Below are 12,896 nucleotides of genomic sequence, written 5' to 3' on the forward strand. Positions count from 1 at the left end.
AGCCAAACATGCTTTTTCTCCCTATTCTGTATTTGCAAGTGCGGGAAGCACAACAGAATTGTGCTCTGTAATAATTACTTGATGCACACCACTTTCATTCACGTACTTTTCGCGGCCATATTTAGATATCGGATTACCATATCACTGTGGTGATTTTTGAAGTTCACATAATTCAAAATTGCCTGGATCTAATTCCTGAATTCATTATAATCCATGATGAACACATGCTAATCTGCTTTGATGTTCTAGGGATGTATGTACATAGAGCTCACGCAGTGGACTATGGTCTTAGTCACAGTCAGACGCTAGCAGACTGGGGAAATCAACATGTGAAGAGGGTCGTATGTTATTAATGGAGCAACACCGCTGTTGGCAGATTATAAATACAAGCTCAGTGTGTTCCTCTCTGCTAACCACTGCTGCACACATGCCTGCTGTCTATCGGTTTGTGTTTGTGTGTTTATGGTTGCCTGAAGGTCCCTGTGAATGGTAACTGTTTTTGAGCACTACGTTGTATGGTTTATGAAGTCGTACTTCTGCTTTAACAACATTTCTTTGTTTAACCCTAGAACACTAACGTCAGGTGATTTTCACCCATGAAATTATTGTTTCATAATTTTCATTATGTTGCTGTTGTCTGAGTTTCATGGGTCCCTGGGTAGCTTCATACTGCTCACTGACGTCATTGAAGGTAGGCATGTTTCCCTGCTCCCATCCCTAGTTTTTTCAGCAGGCACATGTTCGGGTGGATTTCACCCGACGTTAGTGTTTATGTACTAAATCTGGCGACCATTTCTGGTGATGCTGAAAATTCTTCTTTTTTGTTTTTACTCCACCAAATAAGGCTCAAATGTCCCACAAATGGGTGGTCTGAAGGACAAAGTCCCAGCTCCATTAGTTTTTTTTTAAGGAAGTTTTTGTTAAAAAAAAAAAAAAAAATCACAAATTTTGGAAAAAATTTTGTAGGGTCACCATGATACCTTTTTTCATTTTGTGAAACATTGTACAGTGGAAAATTAAGGAAGTGTACTTCAATTTGCCATGTATTGTTGTATTTTAATATACTTTGGTGAGAAATATTTTTTTATGGGTATATTATATCGGGTAAAAAATACCCGGCGTTAGTGATGGTGTTACTTTTTGTAACGTTAGTGTTCTAGGGTTAAATTGAGTAGTTAAAAAAAAAAAAAAACTCTTCAGTTTCATGCTGAGAGTTAACTGAAATAACTTAGCCCACTGTTCTGTTTAACAAATTTTAGCCCAGTTTAGCTGTGGTGGATTTGCTGACACACTGGACAGAGAGACTTGATCTTTAAACAAACTTTGACTGAGTGAGTGGCTTCACTTACACATTTTGATATTGAAAGTGATAAAGAGAGTGTTTATTCTTCTCATTTAGCTTAGCAGAAATGCTGGGAACATGATGTAGTTACAGAGCCGGGCTAACCAACGCTAAACTTTGTGCTAAGCTAACCTTCTGCAGCTACTGTGCAGTCCTTTCCCAATATGTCAAACTCTGTGTGGTTGAATTAAGTTGTATGTACAGTAGGCTATGTAGGTTGTATGTTTGCTTATTATTGTGTGTGAGCATGAATATGGTTAATGTGTGCGTGCATCTTTAAGTTGACATGCTGTAATAGCATTGTGGTAGCTTTCATATACAGCTGAGTTGTGTGCGGTTTGGCTGTAGACGCCTCTGCTAATAGGTTTCATGTGAATGGCCCTGCTGCTGCTCTGTAAAGGTAATATGTCACAGTCCAAATCCCCCCGGCCGTGCGGTCTGTCTCACCGCCATCCTGCCCCACTCCATCAAGTTGTCCCACTGCACAGACCAGCCTCAGGGGGAGACGCCTGCCCAGGAGTGTCTAGAAGTCTTTAGGTAATGCTAGATAGAGATATAGGACTGCAGTGGTGTGTGCGTGTGTGTATGTGTGTGTGAGTAAGAGAGAGAGAGAGACAGAGAGAGAGAGAGACAGACAGAGAGGCTGTGAGGCTTTGATAGTGTGTGTACAGCAAAGCATTTGTAGTTAAAGAAACCATTTCCCACAAAAGGCGCTCTCTTGAAGAAAAGCGTAGCCTTGACTGTCAAGTGAAAGAAAGAGACAAAGAGAGAAATCAAAATGGGTAATTACTGCAAAGTCTTACATTCACATGCCATATGCTGTTTCTGTCTTTACTTTTTCACTTATTTATGCATTTTATTTTCCAGTAGCTGGAGGCCTCCGTGTATCTGTCATAATTCATCATTCTGATTCAGGATCACTGACATTTGGAAGTTCATCACCAAGCCTGTATGTTCCGACAGTGATTCAATGTCCATGTCTGGTGGCTAAATGGCGAAGAATATAGAGTACACTGTCATAATACGAGCGATACAGTGTCTGTAGTATGTGAGTCTGTTAGTCACAATACATATGGGAACTAACTCTGATATTTTATCACTCAGTACGTTTACATGACACTTGAAAAAAACGAATTATTGCCTTAATCCGACTATAACTGGACAACTGAAGTGCATGTAAACACCTTAGTCCGACTGAAATCGGAGTTGGAGAACTCCGATTAAGACACCCAGATAATGCGATTGGAATTCGATTTTCTCCGTCATGTATACACCTTAGTCGGAGTATAACTGGACAATGCATGTGCGCATGCTCCACAACAGTAGAGACGGCACCAAGTGGAGCAGAGGAGCCGCCCAAACCCGGCAAAGTAAAGAAAAAAACCCAACATCAGCGCCGAGTCAATGCATTTCACACAGCGCAACCAACCAACAAGAGTGTTTTTTTTTAAAAAGAAAGAGAGAGAGAGAAAGGAAGCCCGTATCCTATTCTCAGCGCGCATCCGGCTCAGACTGACGCGTCTGGTCGGGAACTGCAGTTGAGAATTTATTATTAAGCTTACTAATACCCCTTTCCCACTGGCCAAAAAACCCGTTTAAACCCGCTAACAATCGGCTTTTGGTGGCAGTGGGAAAGGCGCACCGAGCCGCGTTGACCCGCGTCGACGCGGGTCAAACGACTCGGCAAGCGACGCGGGTTAAAATCGCCTTTAATCGGCTCGGCTCCAAACGGCTTGCAGTGGGAACGCCAGACCCGCGTCAACCCGCTAATTTACGTGATGACACTGAACGTTACGTGACGCTACGTCATCGCGCCGGTCGCGTCTCATATCACATACCAAAACAAAGCTCTGCTCCGCTCTGCTCTCATCCGAGACTGGGATCAAAAGATCAGAGAGCACTGACCAAAAACGATAGAAAAAAAGAAAAGAAAAGAAGCGACAGTCTGTTTAACTGACGTGTTGTGCCGCGGACGTCCGTCATCCGGCCGCAGCAGACTCTCTGTCCTCCGCGGTCCTGGTGCTCCAGGTCAGCCAGCCAGAGAGTCTGCCTCGGCGGACGGACACTCCGCGGCGGGCGGCTGTGGCATGACTGTGTGTGTCTCTTGCACCGCGGATGAGAGCGGGGCAACATGGTTGCTCTGTCTGATCCCCCCGCGGGGGGTCAGACTCTGCTCATTTTGGTCAATGGGAAAGGGGCCAAATGCCGATTGTTAGCGGGTCGACCCGTGTTTAAAAAACCCGCGTCGACCCGCTAATTTTAGTGGGAAAACGGCTTAAGTTGTTTATATTCAGTTTTTTACGAGGTGACAGAGAAGTCAACAGGAAAGGGGGCGTATTAACCCACTGAAACAACGGGTGACGCCGCATGAGGGGGCGGACCCCGTCAGTTATTTGGTTTTCTCAGTTGCATGTATATTGAGACAAGGACAGAAGTCCGACTTGACGCCAAAATCGAATTTTGAGCATAGCTCGATTAAGCTCTGCATGTAAACGTACTGACTGTCTATCATGGCTGCTGCTCATGATAATATTTTATTCAACTTTCAGTGTGGACATTTGGTTAAAAAACAACAACAATGTCAACTGGAACAAGACGTGTTTCAGAAATAATTATCAGGCTGCAACAGAAACTATCATAAAATAAATGTATGGTTTATTTCAACTTGTGTTTTATTTTTGCAGTTCTGGTTATCACTTGTTATCAGACTGTATTCACCAAACTGAGTGCTGACATCTCCAACAAAGCAACAAACGTTAGAGGATCATGAAGGTTAAAAGCAAAGCCCCAGGTTAGTTTAATTTCAAGTGTCAAGGCTAACTTCCTGGTTTAAATTTGACTGGCTCTCTTTGCCATAGTTTAGTGCGCCTGCAGTTTTCCTGTGAAATTACATTTGTTTTTAATCTCCACAGTGGGGAGTAGGCATGGAAAAGCTGCCATTTTGTTTTAAAACATTTCTGACCATGGGGGGAACTCATGGCCGCTGTTCTGTTTGACCTACTTTAACAAATGTAGCCACGTTCCAAAATCACACTACTCACTACTCTGATGAGTAGAAAGTCATCATAACTAAGAGCTATAAAATGAACTGTAATAAACAACACCAATCTTTAAGTGAACAGGAAGTAGTGTCCTGGAAAGTCCCTGAAGCTGTTGAAGCAAGTAATTTCTCACCTTTGTACTATTTAATTACATAGAAAGAACAAAGTTGTGGACACATTATTTCCCAAACTGAACTTTCCTTTCTTACTTCTTCATCCTGTAGCCTGGATTTACAAAATCACTTCATAATAATGGCATCATTTATCTCTATTTTCCTCTGAAGTGTTACTTCTGTGCTCTCTCATTTTTCTTCCCTGTAGCCACATTTAAGAACCGGTGGCAACCAGTCACTATTTTATCAGCACATTATTTTCACAACACAATGACTGTATTGTAAAGTGCAACAACCTCAAACTAACAAATGTGTGAACTGTAAATAACTCAACTGGCACATTAGCTGCAAGTGTGTGTCCTGTGCAGTGTCATTCACTGTAAGGACTTTTACAGCTGCCTCTCTTTGATTATCATCAGTCGGACCAAGTGTTGGAAATAATTTTCAGTTAATTGAAGTTGGGTCTTGTGCTTCTTGGTCTGAACAACATCGTCCTCGCAAAAGCCTGTGAGCAGGCGAGTAAAATATTAATGGACCGAAACATGAGAAAAAGGCCCAAGTTGACAGTTAATTTCCCCCTTTAAAACGTGTGAGAATACTTACTCACACACAAACACCATTCAACACACACACACACAGCAGAATCTTTGACCAAACTTTTGTAATTGCACTGTACTTTGTGTTTTGTTTTCCGTGTGCTGTTCATGTAAAGCCACGTCGTCTGTCGTGCAATAAATAGGGATTAAGGATTAAGGCGCTGACCACATGACTCCCTCTTTTTCTGTCATCTCTGTACTGTTGCTATCTAGAAAAAAAAAGAAGAAAAAATAGCAATAACAAACAAAAGTCTCAGTCTATACTCCTTCAAAATCAGTTCTTTTAAGCTTCACATGTCTTTTACGTACTATTGGAAAAGTCAAACAATTTCAAAAGCATCAGCAGCAATTTATGTGACATCAAACATATTCTAAGATAAACTACTTGGTGTTTATTATTACTCTTGTAAGCTGAAAGCCAGTGTGGCATTTATCAGCCTGGAAATCAGTAGTCGTTGCTGATTTAAAGGGAACAATAGCAGACATATAGGGTAGATGTTGTTGTACCCAATACCTTCATCTGTCAGCGGAGGTATTAGCCAACACACGATCATTATCCCCCCTCTCTTTTTTTGTTTCAACAGAAGCCTTGGACTGGATTGATTCTCTGTCTCTCTTTCTGCCTTTCTGTTTCAGTACAAGTATTGGAGGGTGTTGATTCCCTTGCAGTCCAGGCGAGACCGGCTGCTGTGATGCTCGGCAAGAGGCACAGACGTAGCCGAGCGCGAGAGAGGTCACCGATATGATTATCCCCGAGTGTCAATACAAAAGGGAGATGCGAGAGAGGTCCCCGCTGAGCTGGAAAATGAATGGCTTTGACCTCATCAAACCTGCAGAAGCATCTCCACTTGCTAATTAAGATTGAGTGGAAGAAAGTCATCAGTGTACAGGGCTGGCCATCGTAGCTGAAGCTAATCAGGCTCACTTCACTTCACTGCTCTTTGTATTTATCAAAAAGAGTTTGCCCAGGACAGGAAAGGAAAGGGGCGATGCAGTCGGTGGCTTTTTATGATTGTGATAACAACAAACACGAGTGCCTCCTACCATTTGGTTTAGGTGGTGTTGTTTGTAAGCATGTGCTCCTTTCATCCACATTGTAAGGTAATGATGTCCCCATAACACGCACATTATTCCCAATTACACTCTCTAACATCCATCATAAACTGCCACTGTAAAACCAAACATAGGGCCATTATTGGCTCCCATTAATACTGTAAGCAGATGGCTACTACCAGCATGTGTGTGTACGTGTGTAATCCAGCTCCCTATCTATTCATCTGTTTAAATATGTCAGAGTTTGCAAAGCCTAGAATTTTGATTTATTACACAGATGCAAACAAATATCCATACACACACACACACACATCCATGTTATAATATCCGTCGAGCAGTTTAGTTCAACAAAAACCCTGTCGTCATCATCCATGTGCCAGCGGCCACAGAGAGTGAGGTCTCTCCCCTTGGTTAGGGAGGTAAAAATCCTCGGCTGAAACCTCATACAACACCGTTACCCTGCATGTGACACCTTTTAGAAGCTCTCAGCGGGTGTCTTGCTTTCACCTCTGTAGATGTGTAGTAATCACACTTGCAGTGGCACAGAGTGCACTGCCGCAGACAAGAGACACTGCCCAGCCTTATCAGAGGGAGAAACATGGATGACCCCGATCAAAGGAAGAACCTACAAAGTGCTCCATATGAGTAATGGGGATATTGGAGGTTGGATCTGATTATGCTACTCCTCCATGCATTACCCCCCAATGGGGAAAAAATAAATAAACAGCTCTGGTGTCAAAGCTGCAGTCAGATGACAGCTTGCACAGCAAGGTGCCCAAGGCAACCACCCGTCCATTTCTTTCGTTCACTTTTCTGAAGGTCAATCTTCAGCTGCCCTCCACGTGGCTGCAGTCCTGTTTACCTCTCTCCGAAAGCCAATTACATCGCCGCGGTGCTGTGCCAGTCAAAGCTGTTGTATTTCACACACAGACACACGCAGGCACGCACTTACACAGATGCGCCACGCACACCCACACACGCAGACCAACACCTGCAGCAGCAACTCTTCTTGGCTGTGGTACAAGGCATGGATAATGCCTTTTGACCTGTCTGTGGTGAAATATATTGACGTGCGCACACGGAACAATTATTTACAGCTCAGGCGCATCATGAGGCAAGTTAGTGAACGCATGAAAAACGATGGCTTATTTACCATGGGGTTTTTATATTGGGGCTGAATGTGAGTTGATTATAAACCTGTCTTCATTATCTGAAAAATGGAGAGCCCCTGCTAATGTTTGCTGATTTATTCTGTAATCTCAAGGGTTTAGTTGTTGATTAATGCTACTCAGTGACAGCTTGTGTAATCATACAAGTGTTGGTAAAATAGTGATGGATGGCAGGTTGTTGTCCTCTGCAGTACTTTTACCTATTACACTGAGGGATGGGAGCCATAAGTATGATCATGTAAGGGTGGAAAATATTCTTGGGGTCTATTTATCTCAGATAGCATTGTCATGTTTTTAATAAGACCCACCACAATTTCAAACACAACTGAATCTATTCAGGTATAACCTGTGTGGGAGCTTTTTCATGCATGTATACTGTATATTGGTGAATCTTGTTCTGGTGTTAGGGATAGTTTATATACTCTTTTCTGCCACTCATCCTGATGTGATGTAACGGAGACATATGGAAAATAATCACAAAACAAAAGTGCGCACTCTTCCTGTGCTGTCCATATTGTTCTCTTCCATCTACAGACAATATAAGGGAGTGTCACCCTCCCACATGAGCACCTGCAAACTCAGATTTCACTGTGCAAGCCTCTTTTTATATGTCATTCTCAGCAGTATACCTGCTGCCTTTTATCTTGTGACTTTCATAAAAATAAATGTTTTTTTTAAACGTAATATTTGAATAAACATCATGTGCATGTATGCACTGAGCCATCCTGATATTCTGCAGTAGCATCAGTCTATCCAGCAGAAGTAGGGCAGCAGATGAGTGCAAGTATCTAAACCAGATGACTGCCATCTGCTATTTGTGGTGTTGCTGTGTGGACCAGAAATGTTGCAGGAACACAAAGCAAATGCACATGTTAGTCAAAGTAAATGAAAGGAAGGCATTGTTTCGTTTTTTTCTACTTTTCTTTTCTGTCAACAAGCCTCAGGTAACCTTGGAGAGAAGTTTCTGAGGCAGAGTGACAAGCACGAACAAGAAGGGAAGTATTTTTGCATGCAGACAGAGTGTGATAACGTCACCATGGCAAAAATCTAATGTGTCGTCTGCTGAAGTAACTTTAGCTTGATTTCAGGGCAGTTATGAGAGTGCACTGTATGACCACGTAAACGAGTGGAAGTGATCAAAAGAGAGACAGAGGTACAGAATCTGTGTGTGTGTGCGTGTGTGCGTGTGTGTGTGTGTGTTGGCTGCAACAGTGTAAACAGGTCTTGCTCTGCCTACTCAAAAGGAGAGAAAGAGCCCTGGGGTGGAGCTGGAGGTGGAGACGGCGGACTCCATCTGGTGCCTGGGCAGCCAATGAAAAGAATAGAGAGCTGTGAGAGCCAGGAAGAAGGGGAACATCATGAAAAGCGCCAATTGGATTTGTCGTCCAGTTCATTGGCACCGGCTACAAGGTGGCTAACGAGGCAGGTGGCTAAACAGGAAGGAAGAGATATTATCGGCGGCATTGACTCTTCATGCAAATGTTGCAGTTTTTCTTCTGGTGTTCTTGACGCTCCAAAGGAAATGGGAAAAAAAAAAACACACACACAGAGGGAAGTGGATCTCGGTATCTGGTAAACAATTAGGGCTCCTGTGCAGTGCTTGGGCTTGTTCACTCCTTAAAAATGAGTACCCTGTAGCTACTTCTTCCCATGGGGAGACAGAGTGTTGTATGTGCTCCATGCGCTACGCTCCTGAAGCATTATGGGAGAGGAAATGATGGTAAGCAGAAAGCCATCTGCTTTGCCACTTGCTACTTCTGCCTGTGCCAATACCACCTCCTTCCCTCTATTTCTCAGGTGGGGAGTGGAGTGGACCCACACTTTCTGCACACACGCACACACACGCGCGCGCGCACACACACACACACACACACATACATACTAAAAAATCCTCCAACTTGAAATTGCCAGATGTGTAGGCACATAATGTAAGTGTGGAGGAATCTCACATTTTTCTACACTTTAAACTGCCCTCATGGTTCACACGTCTGGCACAGTTTCTCATGCATTATTCCCTGCTATAATAATGACAACTGGAGGTGATGTGGATGCGTGGTGGTGTCGGCCACAGATGGATAGCTTCTCATTGATAAGGGAGCCAAGTGAAGAAAAGAAACGCTTTTTTTTCTGTTTTCATTTTATCAGAGCACGAGTGCACCACAGATAGGCCCCAGTGTCCTTGACAGAGGTGACACTGAAGAGATGGATGTACAGCTGGTCAAAGGAAAGTCATTTATTTCCTTTGACCCACTCGGTCAAGTGGATTGAAGCTAAGCCTTTTGATTTGGCTTTTACTTTGCCTTTTCCCCCCCACGGAGTCCACACTGCTCCCACAATTACTGCAAACAGAGAAGGTGATGGGTCTAAGATTTTGTCCAGATAAAGGAGTCAGGACCCTATCTCTCCTGTTGACACCATTAAGCCATCACTGAGACTGAGAAGGAGGTAGGGGGAGGGGGTGGAGGGGCACAGAGGGACTGTCAGTCAAAGCTTACCACCCAGCTCTTGTTTAAAACCATCTGGCACTGAACTCCCACCGGCCTCTTTGTATCTGATCCCAAACCAGCAGCAGAGGGTTCGATAGACTTTAGGAGGCATATTCACCACTTACTGTCTTATCAAATGCAAGCATGGGACTGCAGAAGTACACATATTCTTGGCTCAGGGTAGTAGCAGGAAAGTGCTTAAGGGTTATTTGTCAAGCCAGGCAGCACTGACTGCCAGCACTGGTTTAAAAAGCTGCTTCCAAATAGCGATTGTCTGACTGAGCGAGCTGAAACAACAGCAATCCAGCTGTCACGCTTTGAAAATACATATGGATGGAGGTGCGTTTTGTAAAAGGGTGCGGTTAATTTCCAAGGTACAGCTCAGGAGCATGGAGTCTTTTTTTCTTCTTCTTTTTCCTCAACTGGTGCAGGCTAGAAAGTGTTGAGCAATTTAGTCACTCCAGAGTCAGTTCAACTCTAATCCAACGTCAGTGTCAGACAGCACACCTAAATCTCTTCATGGTGGGACTTATCAAACAATAACAGATGCTTTGCAGATCCATTTATAGCTGTAAGAGATGAATATTGTGTTGTGACTTCAGGGAGGTTGCGGCACATGTGTCAACTTCTTGTAATACCCTAATATTTGATCTATTGCATAAATGCATGAGGACTTGTCACTAGCATTTTATTTTCACATTTTGTTCAAACGCTTGTGAGAAGATTATGTCGGAAATTGAATCACAGATTACGCTTGAATTCATCTAATTCCACCTCAGGTGACAATTTAGGTCTGAAAAACCGAACTAAAACAATTTCACAAAACGTGCTAGGACAGCTGTCTCAAAGCAAAGCAAGACGCCCACATCTGCTTTTCACATGGAATCATCTCATAGAATAGTGCTTTTCTATTTGAAGTTGTGTAACAACTATGTTCTGTATGGGGAGTTGGCAGTCATTGAAATGGGAGTGAATCAGAACATTGAAACTGTGTTGGTTGGTCATGGACGGTCATGTCCAATACAATTTCCGCTGTTCAACAAAGGCATCAGAATACAGTACATTTTAATTAAGTGAGTTGACAAAAAGAAAATGAATTTGTAGGTAAAACATAATTTGCTCAGCTAAATTTATGGTTTTGAATAACCATGAATGGTTCATTTAAGGCCTGACCTATGAGGCTGGTAATAGTTATATTTATTTTCTATTTCCTTCATTGTAATGCCTGAAATATCTTGGTTGTTGCCATTAAATATAATCACTTTTGCCATGGCCAAGACTGTAAGATACAACGGACGTAGCCTCTCTTACACTGCCCATAGGTCGCTGAGGATGAGAGGACCAACGAGACGTTTCATGAGAGTGTGAGGAAAGTGTTTTTTGTGCTGACAAATGACTCAATTTGGTGTATATGCTCATTCTTGCAGTTTTGTCTACAATATACACACACAAAGTCTAACACACCATAGGAGAGGAAAATTCAAAAACACAAGAGTCCCCCTGTACTATCAGAGTCTATGGTGACTGAGTTACTTTTGGGGCCATACTCTAGTGGCCATTAGAGGAACTGCAGCTTTTGGCATGACGAGGCAGCCGTTTTTAAAGAAAAAAAGAGACAAAATTTGGTACAGGCATCATGTTTCCATAAATTGTGAGAAATATAAAATAATGATTGTTTTTTTTTTTTAATTAAATACATGGAGAATTAAAGGCATCAGCCATAGCTGTTTAGCAAATATTATGCTACCGAAGACAGTGAACAACGTAACCTGCTAAACTTAACCATGTTTGCATTGTCATTAAGATAATACAGTGTACCCCAACATAAGCATTTAGTTCAAAGCACCAGTGTAACTAATAAAAGTCACACATAACTGCTGGAACTTGTCTAGCCTCGTAGTCCTGTTTTCTACTAAAAGCCTGAGTGGCTGAGTCCTGAAACATTTTATTTATCCGTGGCATAGACTTTCATTATTGCCCAGATTGCCCAATCACAACGTTTCACTATATGCAACATGGTCCTAACATTACCATGATAATTGCCACTGGAGTTTAATTTGAGTCAATCTCACATACACAGTCCTGCTGCTATAAATGCTCACTAGGACACCAAATGTGTATTCAGTTCATCTGTGGCTGGCAAGATGCTCAAAAAATGAACTGTCTGAGGAATGTTTGGTGAAAAGTACAGTGCACAACTGTTTTGGTTAAAGCATTGAGCCTTTCAGAGAAAATGTTGACCTCTTTATACAGAGGAGAAAGGATGTGATGCAGGAAAAGATTTAATAAAGTTGTGTTAAAAAACACAACTTTATTCAATCTTTTCCTGCATCTAAGGCTACGAGTGTGCCACATCCTTTCTCCTCTGTCTATTTGCTGTTTGTGAGCACCTCATCAACGCTGGTGTGCGCTCTCCTCCCCTCCAGAGACCCCTTTATACAACCTTGGATCTTCAGGAAGAACTAATGAATTTGAGGCAGAGAGCTTCAGACATGGTAGAGAAGTTAGAAAATAATCAAAGAGGAGCTAACAGATTGTTGGTATTGGTCTTTCCCTAGGATTTGCTGACAAGATAAACACTGAATAACACTGGCCATATCCTTTAAATAAATATATTGATGCAGTTTACCCACTGCAAACAACACACACACCCCTTGCAGAATAAATAGATTCTTCTTCCTCTCATCTCTTCTTTTACAATAGCTGATTGATACAGAAAGAAAATAAAAGAGCTTATATGTGTGCTCCAAACTTAAACAAAAACAAAAAACAAAAAAACTTTTTCATGATGAAAGCCAGAGAAAAAAAAGAGAGAGAGATCAGACCATCTAAATACCGGTGCTGGTAAAGGAGTCAGAGCAATATGGGATAGGATGAGCCTCTCCATCTCTTGTGTAATGAAGAATGACTGAGAGGGATTGCATGGGCCGACAGCATCTGAAGACAGAGCTATTGCTATGCACCGGGCGTTACGTTTCAGACTGAGCAAGTTGACACCTACAGCGCGTGAGGTTAGATTGCAAAAAGACGAGAGGAGTGTGAGGTTAAATGTCTCTCCTTTCGCTCTTTATCCCCTAAATGACATAGCTCATTCAT

This window comes from Trachurus trachurus (genome assembly GCF_905171665.1).
Source record: "Trachurus trachurus genome assembly, chromosome: 3".
Taxonomy (NCBI): Eukaryota; Metazoa; Chordata; class Actinopteri; order Carangiformes; family Carangidae; genus Trachurus; species Trachurus trachurus.